This window comes from Hemicordylus capensis, chromosome 3 (genome assembly GCF_027244095.1).
Source record: "Hemicordylus capensis ecotype Gifberg chromosome 3, rHemCap1.1.pri, whole genome shotgun sequence".
NCBI classification, from domain to species: Eukaryota; Metazoa; Chordata; class Lepidosauria; order Squamata; family Cordylidae; genus Hemicordylus; species Hemicordylus capensis.
Genome location: NC_069659.1, coordinates 257,662,896 through 257,680,583, shown reverse-complemented (window position 1 = coordinate 257,680,583; position 17,688 = coordinate 257,662,896). Strand labels below are relative to the sequence as shown.

At 42.7% G+C, this 17,688-nt stretch overlaps 1 long non-coding RNA gene across 1 annotated transcript in view; it reads left to right on the top strand.

The window, feature by feature from the left end:
- The window catches only part of LOC128352484 (uncharacterized), a 115,063-nt gene that overhangs the window by 77,026 nt on the left and 20,349 nt on the right, over positions 1-17,688 (top strand). The window lies entirely within an intron of this gene.

The following is a 17,688-nucleotide window of genomic DNA, read 5'->3' as shown; positions in this document are numbered from 1 at the left end:
ACAATTTGTGAAGACACCCTGTGCCTGTAAGTTAACAGCAACATCCTACCCCAAAACAATTTTACAGCTTTTAAAGCCGATAATTATCAAGAGCATTCAAAACTGCTTGGAAGTTTGCTCCCATTCTTAGCAGGATACTGTGACGGCTTTTTCTTTCCCCTCTAACCAAAGCTGGGGGAAGAAGGTCTTTTTAGGTCAGCATACTGTGGCCTCTTTTCCCCCTGTAGGCATCAAACAGAATATCCTCTCTGTGTTCTTGCCTGGAGAGGGAAATTTCTGGAACAAGATATGGGATTAAAAGTTACTTTAAATTTAAACACAGCAGTCAACCACAGGACCAGAAGAGGTGTGTTCAGCATCAGTTGCAGCATAAGAGGAGAATTTAATTTAAATGGCCGCCTCAGGCATGGGAGCTAACCAAGCAGAAGGCAAGCTGAGTTGCTGGAATTACAGCCAGTCGCCCAGGAGTAGAAAGCAGAACCAAGGAAACTGAAGAGTGACAGGCAACAAAAGGGGTGGGGGGGATGAAAGGACACAAAATCTTAGTACAGAAGTAATTGTTTAGAACTTCAGAGTACCAGCTGTCATACACAGGGAATCTGAGAGATTTATTGAGGGTGCAAACCAGGGTTCCTGTAGCTTCCAAACAAACTTTTGATGTAGAACTCAAACCTATGAGATATATGGAGCAATAATGAAGAGAAGAGTAACTTTCCACTGCCATTACTACAGTATTCTTGCATATTACACTTGGCAAAATGCAAATGTGTGAGTGTGTCCACACTTACTCTATACGGTGTCACATCCCAAAAGAAGACATATGGAGCTCATAACCTCTACATGGGGCAATACATAAGCTCCACTCAAATTCAACAATGGAAGAAATGCAATCACTGCAACATGCAGTGGAAAGCAGAAACTGAGTGAGTTCATGTTGAGCATCTGTTTGTCATCACATAATGTGACCATCAAATGGCCCTGTCTCTAAATAAACACAACCAGATTAGGGGTGAAAGCTTCCATATAATAGAGTGCAACTTACAGACACCTATCTTTTTGAGAAGATAAACATACTGGGGAAAATGTTCTGATAGGAACCTGATGTTTAAGTCACCCCAACTGATACAGACAGTGATACTGCATTAGACATTTTCATCACAAATGTAGTATGTGTCAATGGCTGCCTTCACACGCAAAACGTGGTTCCAACAGACCTGCAGGTTCCCCCCATTCCCCCCCCAACTCGCACACTCCCAGACGATCTGATATGCAGTCTGGAAGAATGCAAAGGGGGAGGCACTGTCTGTTCACATGGCATGGACAGCCATGGCAGCCAATTCATTAGGAGAGGGGAGGGACTCCATACCCTCAACCCCGGTTAGAACATGGCGGTGGAATGCAGACGACATGATGCTTCCTTCAAACCTGAAGTCTCCATGGTGAAACTCACTTCAGATCTAATGTGACAATTCAGGTTTGGGGGATAAAACTGACCCGCAGTTCACTGATAGAACCATGGTTTTCTGCATTTGGACTACCACGATTTTTAACCTCTGGCATGTTTGCCTCCGGTTTACTGTTATGTGTGAAGGTGGCCAATGACAAGATGTCATTGCCTTTACCTCCATGTTACTTTCATCTGAACTCCACCCTGCCCCCGCAAAAAATACTATTGAGGCTAACAGGTTTCAGGACTCCTATCTCAGCGCTGTGTTGCTAATCTAGCTTAGACCCCTATGCAACAAAAGATAAAATCACTCCAAAACTAGACAATGATGTTGTCAAGCTCACCACTATCCCAGGTAGGGAGTTCTATATCAAACGGATTGCGGTTGTTCATGAGGATCATGTCAACATAGCCACAGGAGATGGACAACTGCTCAAATGCTTTAATTGTTTTTCAGGAGTACACAAGGATTCCCCCTATTTTCTTTCCATTCCTGGGAATCAAGGCTTGTGTCCCACAGTGCCTCAAAGTGTGTTATCTCATGGCTATTGCCTGCCATCTTTCCCTCTTCTTCCTTGGGCTCTGTTTTCCCCCAAATTAAACAAAGGACTTGAACCTGTGGATCTGCCTTGACTGTTTCTCAGGTGCTGACCAAACAGATGCTGCATCAGGAATGGTCAAATGCCCACTCATCTGATCACTCATGGTCAGATGCCCACTCAAACTCTCTGGGTGCTCTTCTATAAAGGAAAGATAGCTTCCATGTAGGAGGAATCTGCCCAAGGCTGTTGTGAACTATACCTGGTTTTGCACTCTGTACATGCTCAGAGGGAAAGAGGGAAAGTCACATCCTACACAAACTGAATTGGTTCTTGGAGATGGTGACCATGTAGGATCTGGGCGTGCAAACAGAGATAGAGAGAGAGACACTCAGAAAGTTCAATGGGCGTTATTATAAAAAGTTGCTCATCAGGATAAAACAATCCACATTAAAAACATGTTTCCGATTCAAGGTGTAGTGTAATGTGCCTAACTTACATATGTGTGTGCAATCAGTTATTACAGATATCTAATAATCTAACAAATCCTAAATGAAACATTTAGAGAGAAGCAAAGAAAGAAGGAGGAGGAAGGGGGGGCTTAGGAAGGGGGGTAGCAGTGATTAGTAGGAAGGAGGGAAGAGGGATCCAAGGCTTGTGAAGGCAGCATATTACCAGGATCAGAGGCTTGAGAACGGTGGATCTTTCAGCTGAAGGAGAGAGGCTGTAGCTGGGAACAGCAATTTGGGAGTGGTGGTCTAGCTTCTGGTGGTCAGGCAGGCTGGTCAAGCAGACAGTTTGCTCAGAGCGAGGCAGAGAGTGAAGGTACCATGGCTGGGGAAGTCTTGACTTCTTACTGCGCAGCAGAAGTCACAAACAGACAGTCCCTTCTCCCATGGAAAGAGTTCCTGCCTCTAGCCCCGCGGCTTGGGCAGCAAACTCTTGGATTACTCATGAGCAGACCTTGCTTGTAGGCACAAGATTGCTTGTAGGCACAAGACTGCTAATCTGCCATGTCCAGAGACTCCTTCTTATAGTGGTTCCATCCTTTGATGTTCATTTGAGTCTTCTGGATCACAAAAGGCGTCTATTCCTGCTATCCTCTGAATATTGTCTTTTAATTATCAAAATTAGCTCAGGTTATTTGGTCAGTCCAGGGTAAACAGGGTCTCTCTTGTTAGCAGAGTATTGTTCTATTGTCATTCCCCAAAACAAATCTACATCTTCTCCTGCCTTGTCCCAAGAATGTTAAAAGTCAGGAGTTAGTGAAAGAGTTAATTCTATTTGTGTGAGACAGTAATTAAATTACTTCTTGTGTACCTCTATCTAGTGTGTAATTATAACAAAAGAATATTTAAAGTAACATCAAAAAGGGGTACATGTGTGAGGCGGATTAATCAACACATTTGACTAAGGCAAAAGCATCCTGTCAGTGAGGTAAGGGGATTACTGGACAGCAGGTTAATTTCAGCAGTGTGAAACTGGTCATTAAGCCTGACCCATTGTGTCTCTTGTGAGTTCCACAAACACTGATAAACAATGCTAGATTACCCCTGCCTTTACAAATCATTTACCAAGCAGTCATGAGATCTGGGCATCATGTTCACCTCAAGTTCAGGCATTTAATTGAACTCTTAATATAAAATGAAATCAGACACAGGCCTGAATTCCATATACTTCTGGGTTGGTACCTCTGGGTCTAATATGTTGGGAGGGGGGGCATCCCCAATGGGGGGTGTCCAACAAGGCAACACCTGGTATGTTGGGCTGCTCAAGGGCTGGATTGGGCCCCTGTTGGGTCCTACAAAGACTCGTTCCATGTTTACCTTGCTTGCAGGTTGCTAAATGTACTGTGATATTCAGTGGCCATACTATCTGGGTCACAAGTGTGTTTAACATCATGTCTAGTCTGGCCATCAACCAAAACCACACCTAGACTAGATAAACTACTGCAGGAATAAATGAACCTCAAGCCCAGTCCTTCAAAACATCAAGATGGTAAATAATACAGAGGAGACATACATTACCCTCATATTAAATTGTTTCTAGAATAGGCATGCTAGGCCGCCCAATTTTTGTGTTTGTAATGTCAGGCTATGTTCTTCATAGCTTACTAACAATCCCCATGTTTTCCATGAACATCAAGTGTTATCTTTCTTTGCTCCATTGAGGGCAATGTGGAGATTTTATTTTGGCCCATTCTGAATCTAAGTCTAGAGTTTCCCCTGCTTCTTAGAGCATCTCTTTGCAGTGCTGTGTGGCTCTGTACTCATGCATGAGAGTGAACATGTGCATCCTAGATTTATCGGAGAGAGCTGGTGCTCCAAGCTGTATTAGACTAATCCATCACTACAGTTAGCTGTTGGCTCTAATGATATATTAGTGTAATAATCTGAGCAAGGCACATTGGAGATATATTACTCAAAATATGGCACCATTTACGGAAGTAAGGTTCCAGGAAACTATTCCGCATAATTACAGGCCGTTGGCTGACTTTTACTGGAAATAAAGTCAGCCAAAACACGTGGCATATTGGCAGCTGCTTTCTGAAAATGGGGTTTGTGACAATAGGATGACAAATTTTCAGTACTGTTTATCTTCAGTTGCAAGAGGCTTGGCTGTTTTTCTTCTGCAGAAGCAGCCTGGGTCATTGGTCAGGAGACAAACTAGATAAGAGCCATTCCTGGCTGTGTCTCCCACACAAACAATTTTTCTTTACATCCATCATTTCTTTCTTAGTGGTACACATATCAGAAGTGGTTAACACTAGGAAAAATGTTATCTTGTTTGGCATCAATAGCATTTACTCCTGTAGAAAATGTGGGTAGAAATTGTAAGAAAAACACATTGCACAGGCCAGGATCAGGATGCTCTGCCAATACATGCAGGAAAGAAGTGATTATTTTCTGCCAGTATTGTATCCGCAAGCTCACGTCTGGTGGAGTTGTTCAGGATTGTGAGGGGGTTAGTACATGCCCTTCCTTCTCTGAATCAGAATTTGGAACCATCAATTATTCACTGTGACATTTTTAATGAGTTCTTTGTGGACAATTACTGTAGTGTCTGATGTGGGGGTGTCCAACAACTCCTCTTATGTGGTTAGGCTGGATCAGTTTCAGTGTGTTACTCCTGAGGACGTGGACAAGCTGCTTAGAATGGTATGGCCTACCACCTGTTTGCTTGACCCTTGTTCAACATGGCTTATATTATCTGGCAGGGAGATTGTTATAGAGGGCCTGGTAGATATTATAAATGCTTCTCCGAGGGAGGGCAGGATGCCTCCTTGACTTAAGGAGGCAATCATTAGAGCTCTTCTGAAGAAGCCTGCATTGGATGCCTCAGAGTTAAGCAATTATAGACCTGACTCCAACCTTCCATGGCTGGGCCATATACTAATGTATATATTATATCTCTAGTATATGATATATCCAAAGTCATCAGCCTAGCTCATTGCTTTGTAGGAGTAACAGAGAACAATGCCAATAGAAATAAAGTGGTTTCAGTGGGGGAGGGGGAATAAGGGTGAACATTCTAACTAAAGCTGTACATGTAGTCAAAAAAGGCACACATGCAAGTATAGCATTCCTGCTTCTGAAGCAAGGAGGAGGCAATTTTCTGCAATCTCTCCTTCCCTGGAAGCTCTCTGGGTGAAGTGTGAAATTATGACCCTGAGGGTTGTGCAGCCCTCAGAGAAATAGTATCAGACTGTTCAGAGTGCTTCCAGGGGAAGGAGATGGTACAGGGGGATAGTCAAGGGATACTGTCCCTGTACACATACTTTTTTTGCTTGTATGGGCTCAACTTTAGTCAAGAAGTTGGCCATGGTTTTGGTATTTTTGGAGCAAAACATTCTTTATGGAGCTAGGAGGTTACAACTGCAACCTTAATTACAGAAGGAATGAATTCTCCTTCAGAATATCTTTCTGGGAAGCAATGCTCTTGAGTCTTTTCCTCCCACTAGCGCCTCATCAGTCTAAAAGCTTGCTACCAACTCTACGCTATTCAGTAATATATGAGCCAAACAGTATATTCCTAAAATATGCTGAAAGTCTTTCCGTTCAGAATCAGTGAATGCATGAGATAAGTTTCAAGATTGTTCTATATTGCAGTATTCATAGTGAGAATTGCAAATTACTAGATGCATCAAATTAAAGTGCTATCTCAAACTGGGTTATATATGCTTAGCACTGGAATTTCTAATGAGAGGCCTTGAGACATAATGTTGGAACAAGTTTCAGATTTATCTTATTAATTTTATAGGGAAATGGGAAGTTACAAAATACTTAGTGTAATGAACAATAAAAAGACAAGAAATTAGTTTGATAACGACACCCACTGCAAAGTGTAGTCTGTAAAGAAATAATATGAAGGGAAAGTCAACAACAGTATCAGCTCAAATAGTGGTAATAAATACATATACATGGGAAAGCAGGCAAATCCAAGGATGCAAGAAATATTTTACTAGGATTAAGCTTACCAAAAGGAGAATGGAGAATATAGTTCACATCATGAAATGCTGGATTTCTTTAAAAACAAGGAGGCTTTTCTCATTACCAGCCCAAGCAGCCCAAGCAGGGTTAGGCTGACCATGAGAAGTGGTGGGGTCCTCGCGGGTCCCTCCCCTCCCCTCCCTCCTAACTCCCTTAAGAAACCCAGCTTTTAGCTGAGGTTGAGGATGCTCTTGTACCCTTAACCCGGCTACGGGGAACTGTATGATTCTTTGGGCTATGTATAGCCTGAGGAATCACAGAGATGGGTGCATAGAGTGCCCATCTGAGGGAGGAAATCACCAAGGCAATGTGTGTGCTGCATGTGGCATTGAAGGATGTCTGGAGCCTGGAACAACAAGTTCCGGCCCCAGATCCCTCTGCCTTGCTCCATGCTTCACAGAGCTTCACGGAGCAGGGCTGTCCATGTGAGCGCACAAAAGGCGGGCCGAAGCTGACCTGCTTAGTCATCTGCAGGGAAGGTAAGTGGAAAGCAGCCTTCCCCCTGAGCCCTCCCTGCCTACCCAGGGTGATCGTGAGAATCACCCCAGTGTCAATACATTCGTTGTTTTGCAGCATCCATACATCCTCCCCCACTGTGACCCCACACGTTTAGTGCTCCACAGCACAGTATATCCTCCTTATTGTTTCTTGTTAATATTGGTCATCATCTTTTTCCAAATGATTGTCATTTAAAAGTCTATGAATGCCCTAAACCAAAGCCTTGTATATACATTCATTCATGCGGAGATAAATGCATGGAGGAGGGTGTGGGATTATGCCACTGGCTTGCCCTTGTTCATCCAAACCTGTGCACAGATCCTGAACCCCCCCCCCCCCTCCACCATGCAGGAAGGGGCTGGATAGCTCAATGGTAGAGTTCTGCATGCCTGTCTGAAACCCTGCATATCTGCTGCCTATCAGCGTAGACAATACTGACCTAGATGGACCAATGGTCTGCCTCAGAATAAGACAGCTTCATATATACATGCATACACATTGGTCAAAAGTTCAGATGACTACAGAGAGGTTATATATTCATATTTGTACAGGGAAACACACATGAAAACACAAAGGGTTCATAAGTGTTCTTAAGCATTTTCCACAATGCACGAAAACACGTCCAAACCATCCAAAGCAGTATATAGATAAAGTGTGCCGTCAAGTCGGTGTTGACTCCTGTCGACATTCAAAGAGCATCTAGAGAGCCCTGTGGTTGTCTTTGGTCATATACATATACATATTGCTGCTGCCTGATATAGGTGTTTCCCATAGTCTGGGAAACATACCAGCGGGGATTCAAACTGGCAGCCACTGGCTTGCTACTCAAGTCATTTCCCCACTGCACCATTAGGTGTGTAGGCAAAGCCAAAACATACTATTGATCTGAGTATGATCCATTATTGAGAAGCACACCACACATTCTATTGTTCCTTCATGAAGGTCTTTATTATGGACTGGTGTTATATTCTATACAGTAATCTTTTGCTGTTTGTTTGTTTGGACATTTGTCCCGGGGCAGGGCAGGGGGGGCAGTGTCCTGTAGAGAGTATGGGAGGGGAATCAAAAAGGAAACAGGAGGGGGAGGAGAAAATGGAGTTGTTTCTGAATAAATATTTAGTTAAATCTACATAAGATTTCCTCGTGTGAATAAGGGAAGCAGCTATAAAACATTTGGCAACAAGATTTTGAACCAGCTAAGCATGTGAGCCTGCAAAGCTTGTAAATGTTGATTCAACCTCATTTCATTGCCTCACTGGGCCTACATTCCTGATCTGCACTGCTGATTGTTGCTCCACCTTCCCGACCTGCACAACCCCTGAAGGTGCTTTATCCTTATCAGTCCTGGATTCTGTTGGTCACTGGATGCCTATGGCTCAAATCCCACCTTTTTTCTTGTCCACCCCAGGAGAACCTGCTCTTTCTTGGAAACAACTGAGGTCCTATTTCTGCAATTACTGTATGGACTCCTGATTTTACCCTAGCAAAACAGAATGCTATAGTGCTTCATTGCCTGGGCCCTGAAGGCTAAAGAATATATAATCATTTGCCCTTTTCTGCCAACATGGAAGGGGATGCCAGTTATTATGAAGCCTTAGATGATCATTTCAACCCTACTTGGAATGTCATTGCTGGATGTCACAAGCCCTACTCCAACTGCCTGGTGAATCTATCTATCAGTATATTACAACATTGTGTGACTGAAGTGTAACCTGTGAGTTTGCCAACTTTACAGATGAAATGATCAGGGATCAGATTGCTATGAAAACAAACTGATCCAAACTGCATGAAAAAAAACTGCTGTTGGAGTGGAAACTTACCTTGGATAAAATTATAGAGATGGCTAAGAGGGTGGGAACTGCTCTTCACAGTGCCAAATCACTCTCTTTGGTACCCCAGCAAAAGCCACCTCCTGGAATTCAGGCTGTTCAATCTAAATCTTTCCAAGCCCGATCTTCTCGTATGGTACTACCCCAGAAAGTGGATGCACAAGAAAGGAGGAGCTACCAGTGCTACCAGTCTGGAGACTCTGCCCACAAAGCCAATTTTGCTCACTATTCTGCATGGAAGGTCACTTGCAACAGGCACCAAAAAAAGGAAGCACTTTCCTAAGATTTGCAAGTCTGCTGTCTACTTCATTACTGATTCACCGTATGATAAGGATGAGGCAGCTGAACTGCTTCCTGACAGTGTTTTAAGTGTGACAAAGTCAGAGCCTGTTTCTCCACATTGTCAAGTTAAACCTAATGGCCATGAAGTGTGGATGATGGCTGATTCTGGTTCTCCATACACTATCATTCCCCATATAATTTACAAAATACTCCTCACTACATCAGATCTGCATTTGCAGCCTTCAGACATCCACCCATGGGGATATCAAGGTTGCCCAATTATGAATATGAATATGATGTATATTTATATACCACTTTTCAACAGAAGTTCCCAAAGCAGTTTACATAGATATAAACAGTCAATCAATCAAACAAACAAATGGCTCCCTCTCCCCAAAGGGCTTACAATCTGAAAAAGAAACAGAAGACATAAATGCATGCTTCACTGCTGTCCTGTATGTTCTGAAGGACATATATGTTCAGAAGGAAAATGTATGTTTTCCTGTATGTTCAGAAGGAAAAGTGTATGTATCACAAAAAGGAGTCTCAGTACTGGGCTGGAAACATCAGAAAGATCTACAGTTCATGTTAGACCCAGATAGCACGGAACCTGTATTACAGATGATGGAGAATCCATATGCTGATATGATTGCTGATTTCTCTGACATTTTTGCTGATATTCCTGGCACTGCCATACATTTCAAATATAAAATTCAGGTGAAGGCAAATGCAATACCTGTACAACACAAAGTGAAGAACAGACCCATAGCATTGTGCCAACCACTTAGAGAGGAGCTCTTATTAACATGCATGCTGACCATAGAACATGTTGATTCATCAGAATGAGTCTCTCTCAATGTTCTTGTGTGGAAATCAAATGATACACTTTGAATGTGTGTAGATTTAAGAGACGTGAACTCCAACATGGTAGTGGATTGTCATCCATTACCCAATATCAATGAAATGCTGCTTACTCTGAAAGAGAGCTAAGTCTAGGGATGTATGTATATTTGAGCCAGGCTCAACATTGAGCCAGCGTGATTTGAACTGACCAGATTTGAACTGGACTGGCCCCTGGTTCAATGAACCAGCTCGTGGACTGACGCTGGTATGCTTGTAAAGGGGAATCCTTAGGGATTCCCCTTTACAAGTAAATGGGCCATCCCTAATCTAAACTTCTCTAAAGATGTGGGGTGGGGTGGGGTAATGAGAGAAAGCAGGGTATTGAGAGGTAATGAGAGAAATCCTACAAGCCCCCCACCAGCCTCCCAAATGACAGCCTGGGCCAGCTGTGGCCTGCTTCGGGCCTCTGTGCATGCTCGGAGGTCACAAAACTGGCCTCTTCGCATTAGCAGAGGCCTGAACTGAGCCATTTGTCTCAGGCTGTCATTTGGAAGGCCAGCAGGGGCTTGGAGAAGCCCCCACCAACTCCTTTGCTTTGCAGCTACTGCTGCTGCCTTACTACCCACCTATGCCGCCTATCCCACTGTGTTTGCTAAAGGTACAGAGGCCACTTTCTTTCACTAACCCCCCCCCCCATGCTTTTAGGGAAATTTAGATTAGGGCTGCCCCCTTTACTTTTAATGGGGAACCCTCAAAGTTTCCCCTTTCAAAGTATACCCGAGCTGGTCTGCGAGCTGATTTGGCCCAGCTCGAGGGTCAAGCCGAGCCAGACCTGGCTCAGCAGAACCAGGAACCATAGCAGGTTGGTTCAAATCTGGTCCAGATTTGAATTGAATTGACCCGATTCCATGCACATCCCTAATCAGTGTTCACAACTTTGGACTTGTCTTCGGCCAATCATCAAGTTCCTCTTATCAAGAGTTCTCACAAATACACAGCCTTCATTACCCCAGAGGGTCCTTTACAATTCAAAATGTCAAAGAATGGTGCATGCAAATTTTGAGGCTATGGATGGCATCACTTACTTTCAGGATGACATTTTAGTGTATGGCAAACCATTGAGAAGCATGATGCTAAACTTATTTATTTATTTAACATATTTTTATACCACCCAAAACTTATGTTTCTGGGTGGTTTACAACAAAAACAGAAAAGTTAAAACATTAGTTAAAACAGATAAATGACAACAAAGACATTAAAATTTTGGTTAAAATAAATGACAGCAAAAAGTTAAAACATTACAACAATTTAAAACCTTAAAACAATATTTTAAAACAAAGTTAAAACTATTACAACGGTATTTAATTAAAAACCTTGGTGAACAAATGTGTCTTTAAAGACTTTTTAAAAATTGTCAGAGATGGGGAGGCTCTTATTTCAGCAGGGAGCACGTTCCAAAGCATCGGGGCAGCAATAAAGGCCCGTCTCTGAGTAGCCACCAGACGAGCCGGTGGCAACTGCAGATGGACCTCTCCTGATGATATCAGTGGGCGGTGGGGTTCATGATGAAGAAGACATTCTCTTAAATACCCAGGGCCCAAGCCGTTTAGGGCTTTATTGGTTATGACCAGCACTTTGTATTTTGCCCAGAAACTTATCGGCAGCCAGTGTAGCTGTTTCAATACAGAAGTAATATGGTCTCTCCGAGATGACTCAGAGACCAACCTGGCTGCCACATTCTGAACCAGCTGCAGCTTCCAGACTACATACAAAGGCAGCCCTACATAGAGCGCATTACAGTAATCCAGCCTGGAGGTTACCAGCATATGTATCACTGTCCTGAGGTCATTTATTTCAAGAAACAGATGCAGCTGCTGTATCAGCCAAAGCTGATAAAAGGCACCTCTGGCCACCGCCTCAACCTGGGACACCAGGGAGAGCCTTGGATCAAGAAGCACCCCTAGACTGACAGAAGTCTTAAGAAAACTTCAACAACAGGGACTCTGCAAAGAAATGTAGCATTTCTGGGATGCATCATGCAAGTCTAGTTTTCAGACTATCAATTCAACCATTGCTGAAAGCCCTACTCCCACTTCTTTTGACATATACAGGCACACTATTGTAACCATTTTGATTCTGAATATGGTTTGTGTGCTGCCTTGATCCAGCAAAAAGGGAACAGGGAAGTTACGTTGCTTCCCCACCCAGAGTGCTTACTGCTTCAGAGAAGATGTATTCTGTTGTTGAAAAAGAAGTTCTAGCATGTTGCTGAGTGAAGCACTTCAGGACTTAATTGTAGGGCAGGAAATTCACTTTATAGTCAAACCGTAAACCCCTATCTGCTTTATTTACTACTCAGAGATCAAGACAAGCAACCCTAAGAATAGCCAAATGGATCAACAGACTTATGGATTTTGACTTCCAGATGGAATATCTTCCCAGACTTTGCAATGCAACTGCAGATTATTTATCTCTACTTCAACTTCCAGGCCAAGAGGAGATCCCAGAAGACGAAGAAGCAGTAATCGCGCAAATAGTTTCATCCACTCATGGAGTGATCACGTCTTCTGAATAGAAAGCAGCCCTCAGAGCTGATCAAGCGCTTGCTGAACTTAAAGCTTACTTAACTAATGGATGGCCAGGCAAAAACAGGGTAGCTGAACATCTTCAACCATTCATGCACATAGAGAGTGAGCTGTCCCTTCTCAATGAGCTGGTGCTGAGGACTGATTGTTCAGTGGTGCCAACCACAAGTGAAAGTGATCAAAATTGCCCACAAAGGTCACCTAGACATGGACTTGACTAAAAGGTAAATCAGAGAAAGGTTTTGGTGGCCAGGTATGCACAAACACAGTGAAAATGTAATCTGGCACTGTATGGATTGCACAGTATTTGACAAATCACTGAAGACTTTTACTACCCCCTTGACCCTACTCCTGTAGTGTATCCCAATAGTCCCTGTGGAAAACCTGCTCTGGACATAACAGGGCCTTTTGAAAACTAATCTGCAAAACAAAGATTTGTTATAGTGATGGTGAATTACTATTCCAGGTGGCCAGTATTCCAGTTTCATTTGCTGACAACATTACTACAAACAAGATGATCCAGTTCTTGGCTGCAGTTTTCAGGAGGGAAGAACTTCCTAAAGAAGTAGTGACTGACAATGGGACACAGCTTACCTCATTTGAAATGGAGCAATACTTACAGAACTATGGGACTCTTTCCTTGTACCATCTTCAAGGAAATGACTTAATGGAAAGAATGAACAGGTTTGTAAAAGAAAGTTTACAACTGGCTACTATGGAACAACAACCCTGGAAAGAGGCAATCCACTAAACTCTATTTGTTTACTGAACTACTCCTCATTCTACTACAGGAAAATCACCTTTTGAACACCTTTTGAACACCTATGCAAAGCTACCACCAAACTTACCTAATGGCAACAACTGATGGGGCTTTCCATGCCATCTCACGCTGAGGTTGCAGAGATTTGTGATTGGCTAAGGGAGAAGCAACAAAAATATAAATTGTATTTAGTTTAGAAACAGAGTGCAAAACAATGAATATTGCAGGCTGGGGACTTTGTTCGAGTATGGCTGCCTTATAAAGTGAGAAAGGGATGTTCTCAATATTCTGGACCAAAACAAATAATTGAAATCCGAGGAGATTCCGTCCTATTGGATGATGGAAAGCAATGGAACAGTTCTAGACTCTTTCGCATGCATACTATGAGAAAAGAGGGAAGCGAGTCTGAACTCAAGAGAGGAATTGAAGAGGAATTTGATCTTGCTTCCAGTTTTGACCTCGCAGATAAGGTCGATGAAAGTGATGGACAATCCTCATTACCAGGAGATCAAACAGCTCCTGTGCCAGAGAATCCAAGACTTAGGAGAAGCGTGTGTGATGGGAGATCACCTAAAAGACTTCAAACTTTGTCACTAGATTTTAAATCAATTCCATTTTTAGTTGTTCTAAAGGGAAGGGTTGTGTTATATTCTATACTGTAATCTTTTGCAGTTTGTTTGGACATTTGTTTCAGGGGATATCCTATAGAGAGTGTGGGGGATGCCTGCCCCTACGTCACTCAAGGACATGCTGATGTGTTCTTGGCACATCCTTTACTCATGTGCAAAGCGTAATTAATAAACTGAATCACCCCTCTACACATGCTTCAGGAGCTGTGAGCACATGAGGCATGCATCTACTGGTCAATATGTATGCACCCAGCAGGATATTTTTTTTCCACAACTGTCTCCTGGTATGCATATTTTGTATGCAGATCTTATACCTGCATAGAAAAAACTGACATATGTGAAGTGCTACTCCATCTGATAGGAGTGTGCAGAACTGGTTTGAATCACACCGGTTCGATTCAAACTGACCCAGTTTAACCAATTCAAACTTGAACCAAACTGGCCTCAGAAAAAAGGCGGCCAGTCTGAGTTCAAACCAAACTGGGCCAGTTTGACCCTGTTCTACTGGCTATGCATGCACAGAAACTGGAATCACGCCACTGCTGTGCAGGCTGTGCTGCTGGCTTGGGGTTTAGAGGAGCCACTGCCACCACCACCACCACTGCTGGTAAAGTGCCCTCTCACACACTCACCCCTGGCCACCCTTAGAAGCCTTTTAATGTCAGGATTCCCCTTTATTTGTAAAGGGCAATCCTCACCAGATTCTCCTTTACAAGCATAGCCCCTCGAAGTGGGTTGAACTGGTTAAACCAGGTTTGATTGAATGGACCGAACTGCCTGTTGGTTTGATTGAACCAGTCTGCAGACTGTCAGTTCAGTTCAAATTTGGTTTTAATTTGAACCAAAGTGCAAAAAACAGTTTTGTGCAAACCCCTACCATCTGAAGGAAAATTAAATCAGAGGGAACAGAGACACCAAGTCCAAAATAGAGACACAAAGTCTTTAAAAGTATCTGGAGGAAACACAATCAGAGACCAAAAGGCTTATATCAAAGTGGGCTGGTCCATTATATTCCACAATGGGCCAGTTTGGACAATACTATACTGCCTCACATGACTAGAAAGGGAACATGTTGAGAGCCTACCTATGACCGGTTGCCCTCTTGCATGTCCCTTTATCACTCAGGCTGTTTACCTGAATGGCCATTCTTGCACACAATGTGCCCTGATGGGCATGCTCTCAGCATGTCCCCTTTCTGATTGCATGGGTTGGTAAATTATCATCTGAACTGGCCCAATGACAAGGTAAATTTGTGCATTTGACCTACAAAATGGAAGCTGGATAGACTTCCACAATTGTCCAGCTAAGGCTATTTAAACATTCAATCCCAATATGGAGGCCCCTGAAAATGCCCCATCACTATTGTGCAGTGACATTTCATGTGGTGGATTTAACATGTAAATACTTCTTATCTACATCATTACAAACATCCCATTTGGCAGGGGTTGTTTTTGTTGGAGACCCAGCTCCAGATGGCATCAACCTTTTTCACCAGTAACCCTAATGACCACTAGGGGCATTGGGAGTAGAGCTAGATAGTTAGGGTCTCCTTTTCTTTCCTGTTTATCTCTGCCTCTACCCCTCTATTGATAGAATGTACTCAGGAACTCCCTGAGAGCGACTTCCTCTTCCTCCTCCTCCTCCTCCTTCCCAGAATGCTTCTAGCTTTCTCTCTGAGCACCATGCTTTGATAGGTTTCTCTCTGACCACCATGTAGCCAGTAGTTAGATATAGGTCTTTCTTATCATCATGGACTTCTGAATAAAGTAGATTAGTTTAACCTTACCTGAATCTCCATGCTTATTGTTTACAAGCTGTTGCCCCTGAGACTGTTAACTTCTGTTCTAACGGGAGTGTGTTAGCTCTTGGAATACTCTGCTATATAAGTAATTACCCCCAACAGTTTTGGATGCATGTCATTGGCCTGGAGATATAGCATATGTCTGAGCTATTCCATTTTCATGCTATGAAAAGCTTCATTTGCAAAAGTGCTTTTGGATGGTCACCATGTAGAGCAACATAAGGAATTCTTAGATGAAATAAATTCACCCCACCCTCAACCACCTTGGCCAGCAAACTATTTTGAATCTGTATTTTCTGTCATCTAGTATTTCCAATTCAGCTCTTTTAATTCTAAGATTCAGATGTTATGCAGAACTTGAGTTCAAGTAGAGCTCTACACAACATCCTTGAGCCTCAGGAACACACTCCTTTATCTACCATTGCCACTCAAGTTCTATTCCATATTTAGGTTAAAATAAACCAAACCTATGTGTGTCAAATAACCCCTGATCTGTAACCCACTTCAAATTTTGACCGTGGATCTTGGGTTATTTGAAGCAAGTAGGTTAGACTATATTGAGATTTGTCTGTTTGGATGCCATCATCCATCTTGGTTTATTTTAACCAGGATAGAAAGTACACGCCCATGCAGGAGTGGGAAGCACACATTCCTGAGGCTCAAGATGTTGCACAGAGCCCAGCTTTAACCAAAGGCCTTTGTGACATGAACCAGCCCTCAGTCACATTTTATCAAGCTGTATTTGAAGTAGACTGAGGATGGTCTGTGGAATTTAGAGCAGACTTAGCACCTGACCACATTTGTCCAATTCAGCCAGAAGAAGAAAAAAACAGAATATCTGTGTGAATGCTTTATATAAAAAAGAATATTGCATTTAAACAGAATTACTATGGCTCAATCAAAAACAAACAAACAAACAAGCACAATAGAGAAAAGGTTTTATTGTGCAACTTTCAGGTATGTGTAGTTCTCAAAAACCTACTCCAGGAGATCTTTATTAGGACCTGAAGGAATACTGTGGACGTGAACTTTACAACTGCCTAACCGAACATTGTGCCTGGAAAGAGATAATGAAAGAATTCTGTGTTACATACGTATTTTTGAGATGAAGGCTCTTTTTAAAAGGAGTCCAAGGAATAATAGTGCGCTGAAATCCAAATGTATAAAGCCAAAATGTGTATTTTGTGGAAGCTGATTTGGTGAACTTCCTTTAAAATGACAAATAAAAAATTCTTCCTGCTCAAGGGAGTTTTTGTATAATATGAGGTCCTTCACTTTACTAGTCTCTAGTCTAAGTGCTGGTTCATACACACTCACTGAGCTAAGAACTCTTTGTTTGATGGGCAATTTCTATTCTGCCCCTTCCCAAGGGCTTGAGGTGGGGAGCTACAATTTAAGAAAACACACACAATGAAAACAGAATATTCCATTAAGCATAATTGTTCATAGAAATTAAAATTACCCCACACAAGTTTCAGCCTGTTGAATTTGTGCCATACAGAAAAGTCTTAGGGTACTTTTGGAAGGCATTGAGGCTTTAATAGAACCCTGGCGGCAGTGGGTGGGTGGGTGGGTGGGATCTCACCAATTGAAAGCATAACCGCGCATCTGTAGGCCAGACTATCCATTACATTAAGCATGTGCTTTGTCCAGTCATGCTTGTTTTTCTTTCACTAAATAGCAGCCACTGGGTGCAATCTAGATTGGGACCATACTCTGGGGAGGAGGGGAGATTTAATGCTTTGTCCCACTCCAATCTCAATTTAGTTTGATAATAATGTATAGTGAGCCACATTTGGAATATTGTGTAGAGTTCTGGTCACCATATCTCATAAAGGATATTCTAGAACTGGAAATGGCACAGAACAGAGCAACCAAAGTGATCAGGGTGCTAAAGCACCTTCCTTACAAGGTAAGGCTACAACCTATGGGGCTTTTTTGTTCAGATGAAGACAGCTAAGGGGAGACATGATAGAGGTTTATAA